General features: G+C 44.4%; 1 protein-coding gene across 1 annotated transcript in view; it reads right to left on the reverse strand.

Annotated features, from left to right (window-relative positions):
- The window catches only part of FAM110B (family with sequence similarity 110 member B), a 108,792-nt gene that overhangs the window by 70,751 nt on the left and 12,895 nt on the right, over positions 1-25,146 (reverse strand). The window contains exon 2 of the mRNA XM_054179331.1: positions 6,952-7,082. The gene's annotated coding sequence lies outside the window, so the exon portion shown is untranslated. The remainder of the gene's footprint in view (positions 1-6,951; positions 7,083-25,146) is intronic.

The raw sequence follows: 25,146 nt of genomic DNA on the forward strand, positions 1-25,146 counted from the left end.
GTTTGGCTTGGAAGGGACCTTGAAGATCATCCAGTTCCAACCCCCTGCCATGGGTAGGGACACCTCCCACCAGCCCAGGTTGCTCAAAGCTTCATCCAACCTGGCCTTAAACACCACCAGGAAGGAGGCATCCATGACCTCCCTGGGCAACCTGTTCCAGTGTCTCACCACCCTCACTCTAAAGAATAAAGAATTTCTTCCTAATCTCCAGTCTAAATCTGCCCTCCTCAATCCATTCCCTCTTGTGCTGTCACTACAAGCCCTCATCAAAAGTCCCCCCACAGCTTTGTTGTAGCTCCTTTCAGGTACTGGAAGGCTGCTCTAAGGTCTCCCCAAAGCCTTCTCTTCCGCAGGCTGAACATCCCCAACTCTCTCAGGCTGTCCCCATAGGGGAGGTTCTCCAGCCCCTCTCATCTTCATGGCCTCCTCTGGACCTTCTCCAGCAGCTCCACATCCCTCTTATGCTGGAGGTACCAGAACTGGATGCAGTGCTCCAGGTGGGGCCTCACAACTGGTAATATTTTTCCAATATTCAACAATAAGAGGCAAAGCAAATCCAAAAGAATCAAGCAAACAAACCCCAAACACACACAAAGAAAGGGCAGAGGGCAAAATCTGCCTGGTCTCTTCTAATGATTTGTGTGCTGTTCCTTGTGACACCCATCCTTTGAGAGGTACCGAGGGGCAGTACCTCTGGCAATTTGATACTCAGCAACACAAGAGGGAAGTTTGCAAAACAGCAGCCAGGCAGAAATTTATGACTGTGGGAACACCAGAGATCCACATTTGTCACTGTGATTAAGTGATGCTCACGCTGAGGCACTCTGTCCATCCTGAAGAAGCATTTCACAAAGTAAATTTAAGCTGGTCAAGATTTTCCTGGCAGTATCTAATATCCAGAATACTATGACCAAGTTAGCAGCTACTGGATATAAACTGTCCTTGGGGCCACAGGAAATCTTACCTCCCTCTCGCTGTATGCTCTCCCACACGGCCATCAAAAATGATTTTGTACCAGAATATACATTTAATGCATCTTAAAAACTCAGTAGTTATACTGGGAGCCAAACTATTCAGTAGTAGAAAATTTAGTAGTAGAAAATTGGTTTTAAAGGCTGTTTGAAACCACACTGAAATTCAGGCCTCTAGAATAGAATAGAATTAACCAGGTTGGAAAAGACCTTTGAGATCATTAAGTCCAACTTATCATCCAACACCATCTAATCAACTAAACCATAGCACCAAGCACCCCATCCAGTCTCTTCTTAAACACCTCCACTGATGGTGATTCCACCACCTCCCTGGGCAGCACATTCCAATGGCCAATCTCTCTTTCTGGGATGAATTTCTTCCTAACATCCAGCTTAAACCTCCCCTGGCACAGCTTGAGACAGTGTTCTCTTGTGCTGGTTTCCTGGGAGAAGAAACCAATCTCCATGTGGCGGCAGCCTCCCTTCAGGTAGCTGTAGACAGCAATAAGGTCTCCCCCGAGCCTCTTCTTCTCTAGGCTAAGCAACCCCAGCTCCCTCAGCCTCTCCTCACAGGGCTTGAGCTCCAATCCCCTCCCCAGCTTTGTTGCCCTTATTTTCACTGTTTTCCTCCAGAACAGCAAAACCATTAATATTTGTAATTTGGATTTACTCACTCCTCCAAGTCTCACCTGGCAGCCTTTCCCAAGTAAACAATGCTGCTATCAGCAGCACAGATTCCCCTCTTAACTGTATTATCACCTTTTCCATCCTTTTCAGAAAAAATAGCCCAAAAGCCCCTCCAGAATTGCAGACTCAGAAATCAAATCCCCATCCTCCCCTCTGCTAACCCACAGTGCCCTGAGCTACCTGTGCAAGGACCTCCATTCCTCTACAGCATCTTCCCAAGCTATTTATTCAGCATGAGGTTGTTAAATACATGGGAGAGGAAAATGGTTAGAGAATAAAGCAACTTGGATCAGAGGTTATTTGAGAAATGGAAATAGGAATTCTTTTTTTTTTCCCTGAAGTGCACTTCTGGCAAGCTGGCAGCCAAGCATCAAGTTGCGATTTTCCTTCTGGTAGAAGTTTGCACAACCAGCACAGACCACCAGTGAGGGACTGACTTCCAAAGGGAATAAAAGCACCTGGAGAGAAAAAAGCAGCATCAGGGATCCCCCATCCTAAGGGATACTTTAGAAAATACTTTCTGCTACGAGTAAAGCACTTAGGTAAGACTGAACCAGGAGACTTTGGGGCTGTTCAGTCTGGAGAAGAGAAGGCTCCAAGGTGACCTAATTGTGGCCCCTGAAGGGGGCTACAAGAAGGCTGGGGAGGGACTTCTCAGGATCTCAGGTAGTGATAGGACTAGGGGGGATGGAATGAAGCTGGAGGTGGGGAGATTCAGGCTAGAGGTGAGGAGGAAGTTCTTCCCCATGAGAGTGGTGAAGCCCTGGAATGGGTTGTCCAGGGAGGTGGTTGAGGCCCTGTCCCTGGAGGTGTTTAAGACCAGGCTGGATGAGGCTCTGGCCAGCCTGATCTAGTGTGAGGTGTCCCTGCCCATGGCAGGGGTGTTGGAACTAGATGATCCTTGTGGTCCCTCCCAACCCTGACTGATACTATGAAATCCCCTTAAAGAAGAGAGAGAGAGAAACACCAACAGCCTCTTGTAGTAGAGAATTTAAATGAAGTCCAAGCTATTAGTGTGGGCAGAGTGGAACAGAACAGGAACAAAACCATAAAAGTTGGTGTACTATGAAATAAAACCTGCCCTGTTGGTTTCATGCCTTCAGGAAAAAAAATAAATAAATGGTTCTAGATTTTAAGAACTTTTCTGGAGTGAGTCTAAACAACACTGCTGCACTTTACCTCCTCCAGCAGGAGAAAACAGAACATTTCATGTTCAGAGCTTCTCCTACACAAGTGGAAAATTATTCTGCTAGTCCTTAACACTCCCATTAAATGAAGGCCTGGGTTTTGGGTTTGCCCTTTTTTCTGTTTGTTTTTGAAGGGGGAGGGGGAAAAAAAAAAAGGCCTCCACTGAAAGGCACACATGGCATGTACACAGAGCTGCTTTTGGAGTACCGAGGGGGAAATCCTGTCACTCAGGAAATGCAGAAGAGATTTGAGGGGGGAAAAAAAAAAATCTGAACTATTTGAGAAAAGAATAACTGAGGGGAAAAAAAAATAAAATCCATGAGCAGACTGAGCTGGCTGTTTTAAAATTCTGACCTAGCAATAAGGGCAATAAAGCAGAGCAAAGCCACGACCAAAATCCAGCAGCACAATCTTGCCGAGATACAGCGAAGCCTGAACAAAGCAAAATCATCAGGGTTGGTTTTTCCTTTGGTTTGTGGTCCAGAAGTTTACATTTGAAAGCAGCTGGATGGCAGTCAAGCAGCCAGCTCCCACAGCAGCAGCAGCAGCAGCACCTTCTTCAAGCTGTATTGATTTCTAGGGAAGAAAAGGCTCTGCAAATCTGCTCGGGCAGCATTGCGTCATTCTTTTGGTTGGCTTGAAGAAGTAAATTAAATGTTTTCCATTAGCATGGGCAAAGAAGCTGTACAATTTTGCTTTTCTTTCACAGGCAGGCTCGAGTTACAGAAGGCTTTAGCTAGCTCTGTGGCAAGGACTTACACGGTTCACGTCTGTAAAGGCAGCAATTCATGCTTATGCGAAACCAGATGTGTGCGCCGCTCGGTTCCCAGGGCTGGGGAGGCTTTGCAAATCTGCTGCTGTCGATTAAAAAGGATCCCACTTCTCAGGGAAATCGTGGAATACACTGAAGCAGAAACAACATGCTCTTGAGGGGAAAGGGGAAGAGAGGGAGAGCGGAAGCAAACTTTAAGGGAATGAAAACCACACGGAGAGAGCAGCGTAAGAGCAACGCTGGAGCACAAGGAAGAGCAGCGAAGCAATAAGCATAACATTACTTGAGGTAACAAGAACTCCTTGATCAATTATTCATCTCATTTACAGCAACAGTTACAGCTGCATCAGTGGGGGGGGGGGGGGGGGTGGAAAAGAGAATTTAGGGCAAATACATAAAAGTCTTCAGAGCAACAAAGTGCCCTTGATTTTCACCAGAACATTTAGCTGTCTCCTATCATGTGTTTCTGGTTAACAACACATCCCTCCAACAAAGGCAGACAAGACAGAAAAGCACAGAACAAACTGGCCTGCTGGAAGCAGTGACAATGTTCAAGGCTGCAGTTCAGTCCTCCTGGACACTGTGCTCACCAAAACCTCACAGCACCCTATGCTGCTGCACAGGAATCCTGAACACCACCCACTTAGACATACCCACACACCCCATGGGGTTATGCAGATACCTCCTAAGAAGCCTTTACTTTCTCTGTGTAAAACCACACTTAAGTAACACTCAGAAGAAATACTCCTTTTCTTTTTTGCCCCTCCCATTTCAGTGCATAATTGCCTCAGCTTGTATTGTTTCATGTACTCCCAAGGCAAATGTACTAAAGAGAAACATCTCCCCTGTGAGGAGAGTCTGAGGGAGCTGGGTCTCCTTACCTTGGAGAAGAGCAGCCTGAGGGGTGACCTTATTCATGTTTACAAGGGCAGTGTCAGGAGGCTGGAGCCAGGCTCTGCTCAGTGATGTCCAGTGATAGGACAAAGGGGAATGGGTGCAAGGTGGAGCAGAGGAGGTTCCATGTGAACATAAGGAAAAACTTTTTCACTTTGAGGGTGGCAGAGCACTGGAGCAGGCTGCCCAGAGAGGTTATGGAGTCTCCTCTGGGGACATTCAAAACCCACCTGGATGCATTCCTGTGTGACCTACTCTAGGTGATACTGCTCTGGCAGAGGGGTTGAGCTGGATGACTTTATGAGGTCCCTTCCAGCCCCTAACATTCTGTGATTAAGGAGACTTACAAAAAACCCCAAAAATATCTGGATTGTATTTTTTAACCTCCAGTTTGAAATCCCTGTATGACCATCATTGTTTTTTCTGCTCTGCTAAGGTTTCATTACAGCATTCTCATTTGTTCAAGATGACCTTTTTAGTGGTCTGGAGAAACACAGTTGAAATTCAATAAAAATGAATAGAATAGAATTAACCAGGTTGGAAAAGATCTTTGAGATCATTGAGTCCAACCTATCATCCAACACCATCTAATCAACTAAACCATGGCACCAAGTGCCACATCCAATCCCCTCTTGAACACCTCCAGGGATGGTGACTCCACCACCTCCCTGGGCAGCACATTCCAATGGCCAATCTCTCTTTCTGGGAAGAATTTCTTCCTCACATCCAGCCTGAACCTCCCCTGGTGCAGCTTGAGACTGTGTCCTCTTGTTCTGGTGCTGGTTGCCTGGGAGAAGAGACCAACCCCCACTTGGCTACAACCTCCCTTCAGGTAGTTGTAGACAGCAATAAGGTCTCCCCTGAGCCTCCTCTTCTCCAGGCTAAGCAACCCCAGCTCCCTCAGCCTCTCCTCCCAGGGCTGTGCTCCAGACCCCTCCCCAGCTTTTTTTGCCCTTCTCTGGACACCTTCCAGCAACTCAACATCTTTTCTAAACTGAGGGGCCCAGAACTGGACACAGGACTCAAGGTGTGGCCTGACCAGTGCTGAGTACAGGGGCAGAAGGACTTCCCTTCTCCTGCTGGCCACACTGTTCCTGTGAGGAGCAGAGAGAAAGGAAATGGTGCAAGAAAGGACTGAGTGGGTCTAGCCATGCTTGGTGGTCTTACTCCCAGGTGTGTACAGTAGATCACGAGGGAAGGTTATCTCGTTCAGAGCTCTAATTCCAGTCTACATTAGACAGATCAATAAAGGATTAACCAGAAGAATCCCCAGCTCTTCTCAGATGAATCAAGGCATATTTAAGGAACCTTGCAACACTGGAGTCAACACCTTGCAAAGGTTACTTTCAAAAATGCAGAAGTTGGCAGACCTTCAGAAGGACCCAAGTTTAATCTTAAAGAAATCTGTAGAAAATGTTTCCACTACTACTCACTTTTCCTTCAGCCAATTTTCTCCACAAAGTTCAATTAATCTTGTCAGCATGAAGCAAAGATTCTGCATGTATCATCACTACATTCAAAGTCCTGGCTGGCTAACAAAACCATACTCCAGTCAAATCTCTCAAAGTGCCTGGCAGTGAAAGGCTGATAGGTTCAACAAAGTCCTTGGGGTCACATTTCTTTTTTTTCCATCAGCATTTATCCTTTACAAGCAAGAATCAGTTCTGGATGACCATGCTAAGAAATCATTATAGTGCTGGTAAACAGAACTGCATCACTGATGTTTACAAATGTGAAGGGCAAGCATGGGGAGGCTGGAGCCTGGTTCTGCTCAGAGATGTGCAGTGATGGGACAAGGGGCAATAGGTGCATACTTGGGCAGAGGAGGTTCCATGTGAATATAAGGTAAAATTTTTTCACTGTGAGGGTGCCAGAGCCTGGAGCAGGCTGCCCAGAGAGGTTATAGAGTCTCAGTTCACTGGAGACATTCAAAACCCATCTGGATGTGCTCCTGTGTGACCTGTTCTAGGTGATCCTGTTCTGGCAATGGGCACTGGATGATCTTTCGAGGTCCCTTCCAACTCCTAACATGCTGTGATTGTGATATGCAACCCTCATTCTTCTCCCACAGCTGAAGACATCAGAAAGTGTTTGTGTGTTTCTGTGACCACTCAAATCAAGCTCAGAATGCAGCAGTACAGTGGGATGTGTTTCCAAAACCAGGGCATGCTGTAGAGCTCCAAGCCAGCCTGTTCCCTCATCAAAGAGCTGCTTTCTCTACTAATATTATAAGGAATTACTTCTGGCTCTAAGACACACTGCACTGTGATGGTTTTTCCTCCCTCCCCCAGCATTTGCTAGGACAACATTTGTACCTGGTAGAAGCAGTAACATGCAAAAGGAGAAAGCTCGGAGAGGCATCTGTGTGTTTATTTACTAAGAAATCCTTTGAAAATTTTATCAGCTGCTCCAATTCCCTTGAAAAATTAATCTCCTTACCTTGATTTAAGATTTCTGAGCTCCTGCTAAGGCTGCCTGGCCTGTTAGGAAGTCTTCACCTTCAGCAGAGGTCTCTAGACAGAAGCAGGTCTCTTCACCCTGGAACTCCCAGAGGCTCCTTGCGGCAGTGCCTGGAGACACAGCAACAGAGAAAGCATTTAGCTTCATCCTCCTCCATCAAAGGCACAGTTTTAGAACAGGCAAAAAAGCATCCTTTCAGGTTGAATCTTTTAAACAACATAACTTGGAGAGATCAGAAATGCATGTCTTCTTTTGGAGACTGAAAGGCTACAAAGAGTTGGTTAGTGGCACTGATCAGGCAGGCAGCTGCAGACGTTCTCTCGTGTTTACATTCCTAGTCCTAACAGCACAATCTCCTGACTAGGAAATTTAATAAATGACCTGCAGGTATCAATTCTGAGCTTTAGAAGGTCATTATTTTCCCCATAGTGAAAGTGCCCAGAGACATGCTCTGGGAATGACTCAGAGGAAAGAGCGCAAGTGACAAGACAACATCTTCTCAGGGGGGGTCACAGAGTGTTGTGCCACCTGCAAGCAGAAACCCCAGCCTGCAAACCACCTTAATTCCCTGTGCACAATCTCCACCCAGCTCCAGAACACTACCTTCTGCTCAGAACAATTCAAAACACAAATCCCTAGCCCCCACCCTTGGAAGAGAAGTATAAGAGCACAACTGCCTTCCTGAAATGAATCTGATTCACCACTGCTTCCTTACATGCAAAACAGCCAAACACAATTTAGGAGGTTGCAAGATGTGACCTAAATCCCTGTTCAGGTTTATGTTCCCTCTCAACAAGCCACCTGAGGTAAGATCAGCACTGATCAGAAGACTCTCAAAAGAGAGGTACTCAGGTATGTGAGATTTCCAGAGTTGGGTTTTAAGTGACAGTATGAGCTCAAGCACCCTGGCATGAGCAGATGGCACAGCAGCTTCTTTTAAGCAAACACTGCTGAGCAGCTTCAAATTATTTTGATTTTCTAATCAGTTATTCCCTCTGGAAACAGGACTGCAATCAGGTTTCAGTCCATGTGATGAAACACAGGGCTCCTTTAACGACTAAATCTCACCAATTTACAAGGGTTTGCTGTTACAGGACAAGAGGGAATGGAATGAAGCTTGGGGTGGGCAGATTTGGACTGGAGATTAGGAAGAAATTCTTTCCAGTGAGGGTGGTGAGACACTGGCACAGGTTGCCCAGGGAGGCTGTGGATGCTCCCTCCCTGAAGGTGTTCAAGGCCAGGCTGGATGAGACCTTGAGCAACCTGGGCTGGTGGAAATCCAAACTATTCTGTGATTCTGTGTTTGAAAATATACCTCAGAGACAAAAAGCAGAGCTTTATTTTATCCTCATTAGGGTTCTGCCCACATTCTCCCTCTTTTCTACCCTTCAAGACTGAGGGTTTCATTTAAGGTTTGTATCAGGTATGGATTAAGCACTCTGTGTCCATGGAAATACACACAGTGGGTACAGACAAGCTGTCATTTTGCCATCCACGTGCCCTGCTGCACCATTTGTCAGCAAAACAAAACAGAGTCCTTAATGCAATCATAATGGTGACTTACAAGAAAAATCACAGCTTCTGTCCTTCCAACCTTCTTCACTCTAAGTTTATATAGGTAAATGATAAAACATGCATTTATTCCAGGAATTTTCTAATGGCAGTCTAGCACTTTGCTGGAACAAAGCACATTCATGAAAGTATAATAGGGGGGAGGAAATGAAAGAAGCAAAGAAAAGCAGGTTTTCTGGCCAGTGTGCTACCTGGTTCTGCAGGATGAGGTTTTTGTGAAGTGAAACAATAAATGAAAACAAGTATAGATATTATGGTGGAGATAATTAGAGCTCTGAAGCATCAGTGAGCAACCCAGTAAAACAGGACTCCAAAGAGGAGTAAAAAGAGAGCGTGTCTCTCTTGAGGAAGACACTGTGGAGGGCAAGAGAATGCAGGGAAATTACAGTGCTTGAACAAAGCAGCAGCACGGATGGATCTGATGGGATTCCATCTTGCACCCTTTGTGTACCTGAGGAAGAACAGTCAGATGCCAAGCAAATTAATAACACTAAGGCAGTTAGACTTAAGAAGTCTGCTAAGACAAACAGCTAAGTAGTTACTGAGAAGGATGGAGAGAACTGTCAGGGGCAACCATTCCTTAAAGCAACTCCACTGAAAAGCAGCAGATGATTCCAGGTACTCCCCAGCTGAAAGCACACAGCTCCAGAGGTATCAACTAAGAACTGCAACCTGAAGAACAGAGTTCATGTGGTAATGTACAGTCCCGTATCATCTTCAGTCTCTGTGACTATGCATCTCTGGCCAAGGGACCTCAAAGAACAAAGCCTGTGTACCTGTGAATGTTCCTGGCTTTGGTGACATCAGCTGAGCTAAGAACTGAAAGGCTGTGAAACAGTAAGGAAAATAAGGCATACAGAATGACAGAATGGTTTGGGTTGTAAGGGACCTTTAAAGCACATCCAGGCCAACCTCCCTGGAATAAGCAGTGGCATCTTCAGCTGGATTAGACTGCTCAGAGCATCATCCAACCTGACCTGCAATGTTGCTAGGGATGGGGCATCTCCCACTCTCTGGGCAACCTAGTCCAGTTGTGTCTGACCACCCGTAGTGTAAAACATTCCTTCCTTCTATCCAGTCTAAATCTCCACACTTTTAGTTTAAATCCATCACTCCTTGTCTTGTCATGACAGGCCTGCTAATAAGTCTGTCCCAATTTTTATCAGCCCCTTTAAGTACTGAAAGGCCACAGGGTCTCCCTGGAGCCTCCTCTTCTCCAGGCTGAACAACCCCAGGTCTCTCAGCCATTCTATGGTGAAAAGCACGACTAATGACTCTAGTGACCAGAGAAGACAGGCTCAAGAAGGGGCCTGGCACCATGATATATTTTAAGTAACTAGGCCTAGGAAATTAAATCAGAACAATTAAGTTTAAGGTTTCCCTGTAAAAGGGAATAGCAAAATACCACATTGCCTTATGACTATGAACATTACAGAGACTCATAAAATAGGGAAGTCAAAATTAAGGCAAAAGAAAAGAAGAGACACTTTGTAAGAGTTTCTAGTGATCTCTACCAGTCAAAAAGTCAATGAAGCTCCTACAAAGGGCATTATTAAAGGAATTAAGAATCACTGATTCAGGGATAGCAATGAACCTCATGACATCAAGGTCTTGGAAATGGTTTAAGACTTGGATACAGCCCTGGAAATTTCCATGTATAAAAAGCAGTGCACTCTGAGCCGTTACTGATGATCCAGGGAGTGTCACTGTACTCTATCTTGAAGAGCCACATCCACAACACAAAGATTTCTGAAGGACAGCCTGGGTGTAACACAGGAAACAAACCAAATTCTGAGCTGTCCTTTTTGGGTGGTTCTTTATTTTTGAGTCTGCAGTTTGGCTTTACTCATTTTTCATAGTCCCCAGGAAAGCAGAACCACTTTGTAGCTCATGAAATGCAAGCTAAGTAATTGGTTTGACTTTGGGACAGCCATTAGAGGCAACCATATGCTATTACCATCTTTGCCTGCTATTTGGGAGAACTCTTAAGGCAGTCATGAAAATATACATGAGAGCAATTATCTGCAGCTAAAGAAGGAATCACAAGTTACACTACCCTGTCTGTGCTCTCACAACCAACTGCCCAAAAGCTAGCAGCACTGAAGGGGCAGAGCTGTCTGCAACTACCCAAAGGGAGGCTGTAGCCAGGTGCGAGTTGGTCTCTTCTCCCAGGCAACCAGCACCAGAACAAGAGGACGCAGTCTCAAGCTGCACCAGGGGAGGTTTAGGCTGGATGTTAGGAAGAAATTCATCCCAGAAAGAGAGATTGGCCATTGGAATGTGCTGCCCAGGGAGGTGGTGGAGTCACCATCACTGGAAGTGTTTAAGAAGAGACTGGATGAGGCGCTTGGTGCCATGGTTTAGTTGATTAGATGGTGCTGGGTGATAGGTTGGACTTGATGATCTCAGAGGTCTTTTCCAACCTGGTTTATTCCATTCTGTTCTAACTCTAAGCAAAGCATAGAACTAAAAGCATGAACTACACCTGAGAGAGATTTTAGACCTGACAAGAGTCACGCCTCCCTCTGGTTTTACTGATGACACCATTACCCTTTCAAGAAAGATACTCCGGAATGCATAGACACTCTCAAAAGTCATTGCTACATCAAAGCTAGACAAATGGTACTTAATGCCTTCAGCAGGTTTGGATTCATGATTGTTTTCATTGCAAATCCAGCCACAGTTGGGAGAAGTTGGATTTTTATTCAAATCACAAAACAAATTTGCTGCAGCCTCTAATCTTCCTCTCCTCTTGCCACGGCCAGGTAAAACAAGCTGTGCAAGAGCCATGGGAGTCCTTAGCCTTCTATCCTGGTACCCAACCACCACGGGAGGAATGTTACTTCTCCTTCAGGTCTGAGCACAGGATAATGACCCACATTCAAACCAATCAAAGTGACATCCCATCCCATTAAATGGCCAGATGAAGACAGCTCTTGGGTGTTCAGGACACAGTTAGATGCTGAGGTAAAACCTGCCCAAGCAATTCTGCCAGGGAACAACGCCAAGGAACTGCAAGAGTGGCTCTCCAAAAGTACCTGAATGACTTGAGGTAGTACAGCATTTCCATCAGATGTATGGGCAGGCTGGGAAGTATGAAAGTGGCCAGATGGCTCCTGAATACTCAGCCAAGAGTTTTGGAGAGTTTCAGCTGACCTCCATGTGCTCTCCAGCCAAAGTCATAAGAGCTGAATTTACAATGTAAGCCTGAGGTACAACAAGCACCAATTATTAATAATAAAACATTTGCAAATGCAGAGGACAAAAAAAGTTATGCACTTCAGAAGAAGTCAGAAACAAGTGGCAGAAGGAATCAGCTGAGGGGAACAGTCATCAATTTATCGTTTCATTAGGCACGGCTGAAATCCAGATGGACGTTACAGCCTGCGCAGGCAAATTTTCCTCTGGCCTGAAAGACCCTCCAGCCCACACTTCTACATGCAAGTTTCCAGGTTAAAAACACTTTCATCAGCAAGTTATTAAAACCCCAGAGTTGCAAGAATTTAGTTTAGTCTGTATTCACTTGAGGACAGCCACTTGCACTGCAAACAACTGCCAGCAGCTTAATGCCTCCATTTGGGGTCTGCTGCAGCACTTCACTACCATTGACAGGAGCAGCAAAACAGTACCACACTTGCAGGAAAAAGAAGAGTGATGGGAATTTCAACCACACTATCACCTAGAAAGGTTGGACCAGATGATCCTTGGGGTCCCCTCCCAACCTGGCATTCTGTGAATACAGTATCAATGTCTTCGATTTAGATGAGGCTGCAAAAGGAGTCCTTGCATCACACCCAGTGACACATGGGAGAGGTCGTACCAAAAACCTTCCTCCCTGGACAACCAGAAGCTAGGCTATGGGCTCAATGTTTAGGACAGCTCAGAAGGTTCACAAAAGCAGGAATTAGGCACAATATGCCAGCTCTGAAGTGAAGGTAGCATCACCAAAGGCATAACAACATCACAGGATCACACACAGGATGTCAGGGCTTGGAAGTGACCCAAAGAGATCATCAAGTCCAACCCCCTGCCAGAGCAGGACCATACAATCTAGCTCAGGTCACAGAGGAGTGCATCCAGACCGGCCTTGAAAGCCTCCAGAGAAGGAGACTCTGTGGGGAGCCTGTTCTGGTGCTCTGTGACCCTTACAGTAAAGAAGTTCCCCCTTGTGTTGAGACACAACCTCCTGTGCTGCAGCTTCCATCCATTGCTCCTTGTCCTGTCACACCACAATTTTGAGAAGCAGAGAAGGAAACAGCTTCATGTACTGATGTAACTGTAGCTCAGAAATGGGCCATTTGAGGCAATTCTTTACAGCAGGGAAAAAAAACACACCAAAAACAAAACTAAGGTCTTATGACTGTATCCTTTTCTTGGTTTAAAGCTAGCTATCAACAGCTGGTTATTGGCTAAAAGATGAAAATGCAAAGACAAAATTGTTACTACCCAGCATTTCAGTGCAGTGCTACAGCACTTCCACACCCCAGAGGAAGTGAATCCAGGCAACTGCTCTGCTCCAAGTAATGGGAAGCTGGCAAACACAGGCAAGGGGCAAGCAGCCAAACCAACTACTAAGGCTAAGAGCAGTATAAATCAATGGTTTGAATCAGAAGGTTTTACACTTCCTCTCTGAGGTCTTAGCCTCTTATTGCTGCTTTAATAAACACTTATCAGTCTTGGATCAAGTTGCTATGGAAAGGCACGAAAGTGGCAGTAGTTGCAGAGTACCTCCATCAGCTTGACCTTGATTTGAGCCACTTCTTCGTCAGATGTCAAACCAGGAGCGAGGCTTAAAAGACTCTATTCTCACATTGTTCTAACAACTCAAACATCAGCTCCTGACACTTCTCTTACAGCTTTCAACTGACAAAAAAGCCCCAACAAACCATCAAGCAGGACATCAAGTAGTTGCATCACATCGCTAGATGCAGGGCAAAAAAGCCAGACAGCTGACAGGGCTTTGCCAGGAGTCGCCACCTGCATAAAGAAGTAATTTTTCTTTGACAACTCTTATCTTCATTCAGCAGCAGTGAGGTCAGGGAAGGAGGAGAGAACACACAGTAATTTTTTTTTTTTAAAAGCTTTAAAAATATGAACAGAATTCATACAGCAGATTGCTGTTGTGAACTAACTGTTGGAAAGGAAGAGAAAGGACGCACGGAGGTTTCAACTTGTCAGTTTTACGTTATTAGACCATCAAGCAAGGTCTCTCTTTCACCCTGAAGCCAAAGAGTAATTGGGAGATCATCCTGCCCTGTCACTCATTGTGAAATTACCTGGCAATTCTTATTTAAATAACAGGGATGGACCACTAACACTTGAACTGGTTAATCTTTGGAATTGCAAATGATAACTCTGTGATTCTGTGAAATGGTTTCAAGCTGCACCAGGGGATGTTCAGGCTGGATAACAGGAAATATTTCTTTACTGAAAGGGGTCTCAAACATTGGAATGGTCTTGCCCAGGGCAGTGCTGGAGTCACCATCCCTGGGGCTGTTCAAGTAGCCTGGAGACCTGGTGCTTAGGGACATGGTTCAGTGTTGACTCTGCAGTGCTGCATCAATGGTTGGACTGGGTGAGCTTGGAGGTCTCTCCCAACCAGACAGATTCTGTAATTCTGTAACCCCACAGATAAGAAAATAACATTGGTCATTAAGGTCATAAAAACATCTCCAAAAGCAGATGCAACATCTTTGTATATCAAAACATGCATCCTTCACTGGAGGCACTCACATATATAATGCTGTGCATTTTGGTGGGTCCACCAGGCTAATAAGATGTCAATATGGCATTCTCCCTTGGAAAGGTCTCTTCCAACCTGGTCTATTCTATTCTATTCTATTCTACTCTACCATTTGCTGCCTCAGATACACTGATGCTCCTGCCAGAAAACTCTCTGCAAGCTATCTACAAAGACAAGCACCCAAACAAGCATTAAAACTGAGACGTGGAATTTGAACATTCTGGATTGTAAGCTCAAACATATGAGGCATCTAAGAAGGTGCTTTGTAACAGAGAAAGTAAGTATCAAAAGCACTAAAGATGAAAGGAACAAACTTTAAAATGAAGCCCAACATCTGAAGAGATTTCTACCTTAATCTTGACTGCAGTGCTATCATTTCTACTGCTACATTTTCATACTGTGCAAACAACATATTAAAGCTCCCAGTTATTCTGTCTCTGTGCTAAATAAAAGAGGGAGGGGATAAGTTTTCAGAAGCATTCCTCCCTCCTCAGACCCTGCTGAAGGCTTCCATGCCAAGCAATTTAAGCAGGACACATTTCTTTGCCTGCCACGAAACGGGCACCGATCACTTCATCAGCACTTAAAGCAATACAGCACAAGCCACCATTTGGCCACTAACTATAAAAGTCACACTAAAATATGTGGGATGTGAACAGAATTTGGTAGGCACACTTAAAATAGACTTGACATTTTTTTTTTTCCCCCTCTCTCTCTCTCAAGTTTTAGCTTTCTAATGCTCTTGATGATCGTTGCTTATTTCACATGCAAATAACCCCGGCTACGCACGCTAACTTCTTCATCCAGCAAATTTCAAGTGATTTTTCAACACAGGAAGAATTGTTGGGAGCAAACTTTCCTTGTATTGACAACACTTTAGCACTTAACTCTGCACAGCAATTTATTCAGGATGGTATAATTTCGTCCTGTGTGGGTGTCAACTGACTGCCTTCAAAGTCTGCTTCACATCTACAGTAGTTATTCAAAAAAGAAGAGGCAATTACATTAGTCACACGGGCTGACTACAACGTCTGAGGCTTCTGCACATCTCCCTTTGGGAAGTTAGGACCTGCAGCTCCATACCTTTGGAAGACACCCCCTGAAAGCAATAAATACCATCGTCTTGTCTTTTGTCAGCACCAAGTTATGAATTCTGCCAGCACAGCAGCAGGGGATCAGGATTCTGTGAACAGCAAGGGCCTGCAGGGCAGGTCCCGCCGCAGCAGACGGGCAGCACTTCTGACCTCTCCCGCACCCACAGGGTTTGGGGCAGGCACAGGGGAAAAGGCAAGTGTCAATACAAGAGTCTTGAACACAAACTTTTTGACCTAAAATGACCTTTTCTCCCTCAAGTTTGCACTCCTTGATACAGTGTTAGACATGGAAATATAGAGTAATTCCCTAAACCTTCACGTTTGAAGGAACAACTCCAGAAACAACTCCAAGATGCCAACACAGATGGCATCTAACTTACTTAACCTATTTTTTTCTGTCAAGTACAGCAGCCATAGCTTCCAGACAGCATATTTTAGAGAAGCCTCTTATCCTGATTTACAGAACTTGTAAATTGATGGAAAAATTCATTACATCCCCTGTGTAAGTTGTTCCATGATTAACTGCCCTATTTTAACTACCTTTGCTTTGGTTCTAGGGTGACACAGGCGCTTAAGAGAATATTAAAGGTGGCGTAACAACTGTTTTCCCCAAGTTTGTTTAAACCTTTAATATCATGGATTACCTCAGCTGAGAGAGCCCAAACTTCTCCTATTCTTCCAGTTTCCACATTGAACAGCACTTTCCCCAATTTGTCCAGTCTGCGTATTTAACATTGGGTGCATAATGAACACAGGGCAGTGATTGATGAAGAAGAGGAACAGGAAACTGAGAGAAGGTTAAGGGAAAGAGTCCAAGCTTAATAACTCCCAATAAATTAAAACAAGAATTGATACCCTTCCATATTTATTCATTTTGCTGACAGGGATGTTTTGCCAAAAAGAAATTCACTTCAGAATTTGTTACAGCAGCAGCAGGCCTGTTTCAGATGGAATGTGATAACCTATGGTGAGGTAGCTGAAGCAGTGCTGAAGGCTGGGACCATGGTGCGGAGCACATCAAGGGCCCCTGGTCTCAAGTATGGCTCCACGTAGAGCATACCCCTGTGAGCTTGTAGGGTGGCATTAAAAACACATAGGGGAAAGTGAGGGTTTAAGACCCTGATGGAGAGGGAATTGCTCCCATCTGTGCCTGAGGGCAGGAGGTTCCCTCCCCACCAGCGCTTCCCCGAATCAGGAAGCTTTCTAGCCATGGAGGATAATTTTTTTGTGGAATAAAGCCTTAAGTTATTAACAAGAATGAAATCTCTTGACCTAGTTTTTCCTCCAGCTTAAAAAAAAAAACCAACAAACAAACAAACACAACAAACCAAACACAAAACACACAACCCAATTCCCACACACAGACACAACACAGCCTTCCCCAACAAACACTCCCATGTTACACCACTCCTGCACCAGAGCACTTCAAAAAGAGCTATTTCACAAGGTAAATGCCAAAAAGAAGCAGCGTTTTTGCCTCTCTCCCTTACCCCAGCTTTGTGTAAGAACATGAATACAGATGATGTTTGATTAAAACAGAGACCTGAACTCCGGGCTGCATTTATTTACTTTGTCAAAAGCATTTCACAATTTGATGTTCTTCTTACCTGCTGTGCTAATTGATGAAAGCTACACAGAGAGTATTAAAATGAGCACAGGTGCACGTCTGCATGGTTCAAAGAGACTGGATCCCAAATGAAAAGAGCAAAAAGCAGCAACAACAAAAAAGCTTGAGCATCTTTTAGGAATGGATTTAACATACCACAGCCTAACCAAATAAGCTAAGATTAAAAGCAGGACTTTACAATCCAGACACCGTCTTACTGATGTTTAAAATTCCTATTTCATTGTGCATCAGAAAGTTTGGGGAGCAGTACCTGGTTTAAGGTGGTGGAAGCCCCATCTTTTGTTGTTTACCAGATTCTTGTCGTAATGTAGATGATCTTTGCACTCTTAGGAAGTAGTTCTTCTCCATGAGGGTGGTGAGACACTGGCACAGGTTGCCCAGGGAGGTGGTGGAAGCTTCATCCTTGGAGGTTTTGAAGGCTAGGCTGGATGTGGCTCTGGGCAACCTGACCTAGTGTGAGGTGTCCCTGTCCATGGCAGGGGGTTTGGAACTAGATGATCCCTGAGGTCCCTTCCAACCCTGACAATTCTATGATTAACAGCCTTCTGCATTCTAAGTGTCAGGGCAGATCCAGATAAATAAGAAAGGCCTTAGAAGCACTAAACCACACTAAAATATAAAGAGGCACATGGAACAATAGCCACCTAAAATCATTCTGAGTGGTAAGAGGGAAGTCCATGAGCTGAGAATATTTTACTTCCAATATACAAACATGCACAAAACCTGTGCTGGATGCTAGGAAGAAGTTCATCCCAGAAAGAGAGATTGGCCATTGGAATGTGCTGCCCAGGGAGATGATGGAGTCACCATCACTGGAGGTGTTTAGGAAGAGACTTGATGGGATATTTGTTGCCATGGTTTGGTTGATTAGATGGTGTTGGGTGATAGGCTGGACTCAATGATCTCGAAGGTCTCTTCCAACCCAGTTAATTCTATTCTATTCTAACTTCCTTGCACCCACAAGGTCAGAAACTGAAAAGAAACACATGACACAGCTAATCTTAGTGCCAGCTACTGATACCTAATGTAAAAACCCCATGAATTCCCCCATTTTTCCTCTCCCAGCCTCCTTCAGCAAACCTAACTTCCACGGTGGTAATCCCAAATTTGTTGCACTACTTAGTTAAACAGATTTAAAACGACGAAATACACACAAACCACACAGGATAAAGAACTTATTCTCTGCTCAAGGCTTAATGCTGAGCTTCTATGAGAAATAAAATTAAGGAATAAATAAATAAAAAGGGTAACACAGGACTGTATAGGAAACAAATTGATTTGTCTCCGAGGCTTGCCAAGGGCAGACTTTATGTAGGCATTTTTATACAACAGCTATTCTCCTGCCTAAAGTACCCAAAACACTGTTCCTACAGTGAAATATATACCATCTCCTTTTTAAAATGGAATCCAGTGTATTTTTAGGCCTCTGAACAGCAGCAGCAGATCACAAATAGATGGATCAGAGATGGAAGAATTCCCTTCCCTCCCATGCATAGGGGAAGCTCACAGCTCCTTCAGTGTGGGACACCTCCCCTATGAGGACAGGCTGAGGGAGCTGGGGCTGTTCAGCCTGGAGAAGGGAAGGCTCCAGGGAAACCTTCTTGTGGCCTTTCAGTACTTAAAGGGGCTGATGAGAAAAATGGGGACAGACTTTGTAACGGGGCCTGTTGTAACAGGACAAGGGGGTTTCAAAGTAGTACAGGAAAGATTTAGACCACTGCAAAAAAAATTCCTTGTATCTGAGCATGGTGAAACACTGGCTCAGGTTGCCCAGAGAAGTGGCAAATACCCCACCTCTGGAAACCCTCCAAGTCAGGTTGAACAGGGCCCTGAGCAACCTGCTCTAGTTGAAGATGTCCTTGCTGACTGCAGGGGCGTTGGTCTAGATGACCTTTACAGATCCCTCCCAACCCAAACCATTCTATGCTGCTGCTTTAAATAGCTCCCTAAATACAACTATTTTGAGGATAAACAGGAGGAACTGAATAAGGAGAAAAGAGTCTTTTACCAACTTTTAAACCCATTCAACATACATAGAATACATAGAATAAACCAGGTTGGAAGAGACCTTCAAGATCACCGCGTCCAACCCATCAACCAATCCAACACCGCCCAAACAACTAACCCACGGCACCAAGCACCCCATCAAGTCTTCTCCTGAAAACCTCCAGTGATGGCGACTCCACCACCTCCCCAGGCAGCCCATTCCAATGGGCAATCACTCTTTCTGTATAGAACTTTTTTCTAACATCCAGCCTGAACCTCCCCTGGCGCAGCCTGAGACTGTGTCCTCTTGTTCTGGTACTGCTTGCCTGGGAGAAGAGACCAACATCCATCTGTCCACAACCTCCCTTCAGGTAGTTGTAGAGATATTGCTGACCAAAGCTAGTCACAGATTTTTTGGCCAGCATTACATTTTAGATGCAGTTCAATTTGTGCAAAGCACACAGAGATTATATAAACTCAAAAGGTGAGGCCATTATCAAAAAAAGTGATCAAATGATTCTTTTTTTAATCCCCCCACATTTCACCAAAAATTCTGAAGGTCAGTTCAAGCCCCTGAGGCAGACAAAAGCTGCAGGTTTTTTATTGTAGGGTATCATTCTGTACCTAAGGAAAAAAAAAACCCACATATTTACTGTGGCATTTAAAAGCAACACAAAAAGCAGACTAAGGCATTCATTGAAAACCAACACACACAAAAAAATAAGACCACAGATCTTAAATGGTTTAGATACTTAGCAATTCCAGACTCAGGTTGTTTCAATCATTTAGTTTTAATTAACAGGCAACCAATTGCTTTTACTGCGAGAATTTGCATAGCAGATCACTAATTACCACCCTGTGAGGAGTAGGGGTGGGGGGAAAGGGCAGAAATCATAGTATCATATTTTCAATCAGGGTTGGAAGGGACCACAAGGATCATCTAGTTCCAACCCCCCTGCCATGGGCAAGGACACCCCACACTAGGTCAGGCTGGCCAGAGCCTCATCCAGCCTGGTCTTAAACTCCTCCAGGGATGGGGCCTCAATCACCTCCCATTCCAGGGCTTCACCACTCTCATGGTGAAGAACTTCCTCCTCACGTCCAGTCTGAATCTTTACGTAGTTCATCATCATCATAGTTCATCAATACAATTAAAAAGCAACCAAAAAAATGCTGTTAGTGCCTGGGGGGTGGAGAGGGGTTGTTTGGTTTGGGCTTTTTGGCTTGGTTTGGTTTTGGTTGGGTTTTTTGTGGTGGTGGTGATGGTTTTGTTTGGTTGGGTTTGGGTTTTCAGGTTTTTTTTTTTGGTTGGTTGGTTTTGGTTTTTGTTGGCTTGGGGTTTTTTGTTTGGTTTGGGGTTTTTTTGAGCAATACAAATAGAAACATGCTCTTTAATACAGAGGCAACTAAAGAGGAATAAAACTGTAATGTGAATCTGCACAGGAAACCCAGGATTAAGGCTGAAACTCTATTCTAATCCTTCTGTCCACAGAAGTAGTGGTAACCAGGCAGCATGTGGTCTGGGCATGCACCTGCAATACACAGGCAGGGTTTTAAAATGCTTACAAAGAGATCAAGTTTTGTCTGAGAAATGTTTCTTTTGGGCTTAGGGAGTGGAGTATCTGCCTTCCTCAAAAACAAACAATAATCACTTGCCAGAAGGATACCTGGATGCGACACATGTACACTCCAACCCAGCATTCCTGGGAATGGACTTGACAGTGTGGACAAAAAAAAGAGCTCAAGAAAACAGGGAAAAAATAAATCTCTTGTGGGAAACATACCAAAACCAGTTCAAGCTGACACAGCTCTACCACACCACCCCTCCATGAACTCTGCATTACCTTTCTGTAAATTCCTGCATTATCTGATGAGGTCTAAGCGCTTGGTAAAGATCTTCATAAAGCAAGGAGGAAGCCTTCAAACACAACAGTATGCCCCTAATAATGGAATAACCTTAAAAGCTAGCATAATTTATCTGCTGCTAAATGGCTAGTAAAAGTTAATTTTTAAATACCATTTCCTTCTGCCTCATTCAATCTTTTCTGAGGCTTTTATACTGCAACACATTACATTAGGTGCTACAGCAGGAAACTTCCAGCTGGGCTCAGGACCTCAGGAATTCCTGGTATCTAACTAGGAGCTCTGCTAGTGCACCTGGGAGCTAAATGAACATCAGCTAGTCAGGAGTCCATGGACATATTTGGCTTCATGGAAAATCTGGGTCACTATTAGAAAGTGCATGGGGAGAGGCTCCTAAATCCTGTGATTATAGAGTGCAATAAAAAAGGAGAACCACCAAGAACAAGATAACCTTCCAGGGCAGCAGCTTGGAGAAGTCTCCATTTCCCATTGAGGCTGAAACTACTGATTCCAGTCCTAAACCATTCTGTCATAAAAGTTGAAATACCAAAGCAACAAGAGACATCTTCCTTTCGCTTTTTGGTGCTGCTTCTCTTTATAAGCAGAGGAGAACTTAACTTGGGAAGATTTACCCATAAACAGGGTTCAACTCCTACCCCACTTGTAGCCAACACTGACAGTAATTAAAGCCCAGTCTCACACTGGGAAATGGATATGTTTGCAGGCTATTTTCTTTACCCTCAAGCATACATGAGAAGCTGATTGCTATCAGCACTGTTTAATGTCACTGCATATTCTACCACTGGGTACTTCTCCTGCCTGAAGTCACCTGCAGTCCACCAACAGGAGCAAGGGAGAACTTGCTTGTCTCCATCCACCATATGCACTCTTGCTTGTTAGAAATGAAGCCACAGGATAGTTTTACTAAGTCAACAAAGAATTTTATAGTGTTCATTACTATTTTAAAGCTATCAGACTGCAGCTGCCATATTTGAGCTATGACGAAACTGTCACAGGCAAGATAACGAGCTCCTAAAAACTGGCACCGAGTTGATATTAAAAGACACTTGGAGATATAAAACAGCACTTCAGCTTCTAAACTGAAGACTTTTACATAATTGAGATATGGGAAGAGTGGTAAACAAGAACAGCAAACAAAATCTTCAAAAGATCTGACTGTATCTGCAACCATTTCCCTGCTTCCAAAGCCACATCTTTGATTCTCAGCTTGCTAAGAGGCAAGGCTCAGAAAGTTATTTCGTATCTGCTAATTTCTGAATGTTATTACACTGTGCTGCTACTGACAATCAAGCACTAACAGTAATGGTTATTTAAAAGTTCATGGTAATTATAGAACTTATCCTTTCAAACAGTTTAGTGTATTAAATGCTAAACAGCTTTATCCTGCATAAAATCGAGTCAGAACCGCAACAGAGCGGCTTCAATTGCAATCCTCGGGTTTGCCTTTGAAAAGCAAAGTCATTACAGTCTATAAAGAGAATAAAGTCTCTAAAAAGAAGACCAAATTCTTTCCTTCTCAAAGGCAGGCTCTGAAGTGATTGCATTTAAAAAGCATTTTATTCTTAGCTCAAATAGGAACATTTGATTTGGGAATCACTACTTTGGAAGAAGGATTCCCCCCACTTGAAGGCAGGAGAGTTTAGTTTGAAAAGTGGTGTGATTTTTTTGGGGGGGAGAAGAAAGAATCCACATCTATTTTGCACTTCCCAGCTCTTGGTAGCCCTCCAGATAAGCCAAATAGCTCAAAATAACCTCTTCCCTGTGTAACTCTTTTCTCATAGGTGTTACTCATACCATCAGTAAGAGCTTCTACAAGTAAATACTTCCAGACAAAGCATCCTGGAGGACAGAGAGCAAGTGAAAAGTAAAAGCATTTGATGTAATTTAGGAGATACCCCCAAGAGAGAGACCTAGGGAATGTATTTCCCTGGGTGCCCACCTCACACTGCATTGTCAGCCTGTTCAGCACCTTTCACAAGACATGGGGGAGCAATACCACAGCCCAGGGTTCATAGACAACTTCTCTGAAGCCCAGGGCAGGACATGAATTTGAGCCCAGCCCCACCACTAAGGGCTACGTTCCTACCATAGCTAACAGTCCTCAGAGGAGCAATACTTCTGCTTTGGACTCAGATCATGTACAGTAACTGTTTCCCCAGATCCATGCCAAACCAGCTGCAGAAAGGGAAAGTTCATCTAGAAGATTAGATCAGATCCCTACAGAAATATTTAGGACTTTTAAACAAAGAACATTGTGTCTGGGTGTGTACATGTGGACACCATCATGTTAGGACAAAAATGTCAGGGGATGAGGAGGAGGATTCAGCCCTTTGTCTCCAAGATGACTCCATCTACATAATGTTTCTTGAATGCTGAGGAACACTGCAGGTCCCAGTCAGTGGTGTAATTGACAGACCTTGTCCAACTCCTTTTCCTGGTCTCAGGCATGCACATTTTCCTGGGAACCTTGTGTTGTGCAGTCTCACAGTGGTTTATGCGATTGCTACTTTCTACCTACAATAGAAAACCTTAACTACAACCTGTGAGTGCTCTGCATGGCTGGGCTCCTGGCATGTCAGCTCTTGAAGTCAGCTGTGGCTCTCCACTGAGCACCTCTCACAGAACCATTAAGTAGGGGACACCAAAGGATCCAGAAGGGATGGCTAGGTAGATCCTGTGGTCTAACTCCAAGACCCAGCCCAAGGGGAGAGCCAGGCCAGGCCACGTACCATGGACTACCAGAGGAAGCCTGGACCTGGGGTGCAGCAAGGAGCTGCGGCACTTCCCGGGGGCACACCCTGCTGCCAGGACAAGCCCAACACACATCCTGCTATCAAGACCAAATGGACGACTGTGGAAAGCTTGCCTAGGGTGGGCACTGCCTCTGCCTTGCTGCAGATGCGTCTCCATGAGCTTTTTTTAGAGCAGGGAACAGGAAAAGCATCATCAGATGGTGGCTATTTTGACAACTGCACTCCTTTCACAGGCACCAATCTCCAACTACGGTTACTGCACCAGGCACCAGCTCATCTCCTTTTTTCCCCCCTCTTATTTAAACACCCACACCCTGGAATGTACACAGGAGTAAATTAAGGCATTTTTATTATATAGGTCGAGTCCTGACCTGTTCATCTGCATACATTAGCATAAAGGTGAAAGCACTGCAGCCATCAGAACTGGAGCATTAATGGCTTGTTTAAACACACCTACTAGGGATTGCCAGAAGATAATTCTAAATGAAAAAGAAAACCACATAGAGCAACAGAAAAGTAACAACAGAGCCAGCAAGGCAGTACTTAATGTCAATCTTTTCCCCTTGTGACTAGTTGGTAGCATTTTATAAGCAAACACAATAAACCAGACATCTGCATTTCCCACCCTCTTGCCTTTCATACTCATTCAGGCTGAAGACCAATGATATATAGCTCAAGATAACTTTAATTGGGTTTGAAATGTGCTTTTAAATCATCTGACATAAAATGCATTTTACATTTTTATTGTATGTTTTATCCATGTGAAACATTCCTCTCATGAAGAACACAACCCTTTTCTTCCCAAGTCAGGCAAGATCTGGTTAAAACAAAAGCCGTCATGTAACTGAGAACAATTTAGGAGGTTTGCTCTGCAGTTTCTCAGTAAGGGAAGGGAGTTCTCCTACACTTTAAGCTGCCAAAGGCTGTGAAGCTCTGATCAAAGCCAATATTAAACCCAGAAAGAGATGCTGGACAGCAACCCAATGGCAAACTTGCTTCTTTCTCAGCAACCTTCAGAAGTGCAAAGCACAGTAGCCAGGCCTAACCCAGCCATACTCCAGCACTGTAATTCCCTCCTCCATAGCCTCCTCACCAGCCTCTCATCCTCAGAGAATACTCCCTAGGGGTGCCAGTGAAGTTTATAGGGTGGCAACCACAGAATTTCTTACATTCTCATTTATATTTTTATTAACTGTCATGTCAATGAGGTAGCTGATCATGGATAATAATTGCAAGAGCTGTTGGACTTGATGAACAAGATAAACAGAAGTGAAGTGAGGCATATCTCAGTCGGAGACTGCAATCTTTCCAGGTGAGCTCTGACACTGACTTCAGGAAAAATCCCTGTCTGGGAAGGCCTGCATAGTTCTCTAGCTCTGCAAAACAGCTTCAAAGGAAAACAACAACAACAAAAAGTTATATCCACATGACTGTTCCACAAAAGAAGAAAAGGGTATTTTCTCAGCTCCAATATATCAATTATTCAAAGTACACTTAGAGTGGATTTTAGAATCA

This window comes from Dryobates pubescens, chromosome 3 (assembly GCF_014839835.1).
Source record: "Dryobates pubescens isolate bDryPub1 chromosome 3, bDryPub1.pri, whole genome shotgun sequence".
Classification (NCBI taxonomy): domain Eukaryota; kingdom Metazoa; phylum Chordata; class Aves; order Piciformes; family Picidae; genus Dryobates; species Dryobates pubescens.